Genomic DNA, 1,406 nt, shown 5'->3' on the forward strand with positions numbered 1-1,406 from the left:
CCATCTACTCGCCTGCCCCCCACCCAACCCCACCCCCACATGCTGTCCCCAAAATAGAAGGATTTGTGCAGGGAGGAGTTGACAACCGCTCTATTTAAAACCCCACACTGTCCGAGTCAGTGTAATGTGAGCCTTCCTGACTCTGTCACAGCATCCCACACCCTCCGTCCGTTCTCACCTCCAGGAGGAAAGAGGTCGCTGACAGGAACCTCTGAAGCACCTTATAAAACAAACTAAAGTCCAGAAATACTTCTGCTACTACTTGATAGTGATGTGTGACCCGTCCCATTAACCCAACTGCGCACTCACGCTGGAGAAAAAGACAAAACTAAAAAAAGTTGCCACACATTCTACTTTTACTTCTTGCTGAGGGTTACAAGGGTGAACTTTACATGTTTAATTTTAATCAGTCAGGGTTACATGTTGGTAAAAGTGTCACCCACGATCAGAAGAAGACTTAGAACACGCAGAAGTCACTCGATGTTAAATCTTTAGAAAATCCTGGAGGAGCAAAGACCTGCAGCAAATAATTCTGTTTTATGATGCCAAGTCATGCAGATGAGATTCAACTTTATTGTCATTGCACATGTCACAAGGCAGCAAAATGCAGATTGCATCGAACCAGAAGTGCATGAGCAGTCACAACATACGGATGATACAAATATGGATGATATACAACATGTGCAACTGTGCTTTTGCATTATTACAGGACACAAGGACCGGCCTGTGAGTTGTTATCGACCTGCTCTAGATTCTGTCCAATGAAACAGGTTCCCCAAATATTATCAGAACCCCCACCGTCCCAGGTACCAGTCTCCGTTTGCAGCTTTATAATGTTTAAGCTCATAATGCAGCCTGCGATAGTGACGGAGCAGTGGAGGTGAGAAACAGCTGAGTTGGAAAGAGCCGAGGATGGAACGAGCGAGGAGATCGGATCGAGATGAAGACTGCAAAGTGGCTGAAAGTGGAGATGAGCTCAGACATTCCAGAGACGTCTTCTCTCAGTTTGGACCTCCAGTCGGCCCGGCATCCACCAGCTCGACCCAGTTAATTTCTACTACCACGCAGCCAGTTAATCGTTAGTCATCACCGCTCTGGAATAATTCCCGAGTTAAATCTGACTGTGTGTGTGCTTTAGCTCAGGACAGATGTTGGCAGCAGCAGTAAAGACTGGAACACATGACCTGGTTTGCAGGAACACCTGAGCAGTGGCTGCTGGTGGAGGTGCTGCTGCAGCTGCGAGGTAAAGAGCTGACGGACGGGAACATCTCCGGACTATTCATCAAGCAGATCTGACATCAGGATTCTGTTTCCTGCCTGAATTCAATCTGGTGCCAAATTCATCCCGAGCTGCTTCCATGTAAGGAACCCTGTCTAAAGAGGGAAGTGTGCGTCTGTGTGTGTGT

This window comes from Stegastes partitus, unplaced genomic scaffold, assembly GCF_000690725.1.
Source record: "Stegastes partitus isolate 25-593 unplaced genomic scaffold, Stegastes_partitus-1.0.2 Scaffold660, whole genome shotgun sequence".
In the NCBI taxonomy this organism is placed as follows: Eukaryota; Metazoa; Chordata; class Actinopteri; family Pomacentridae; genus Stegastes; species Stegastes partitus.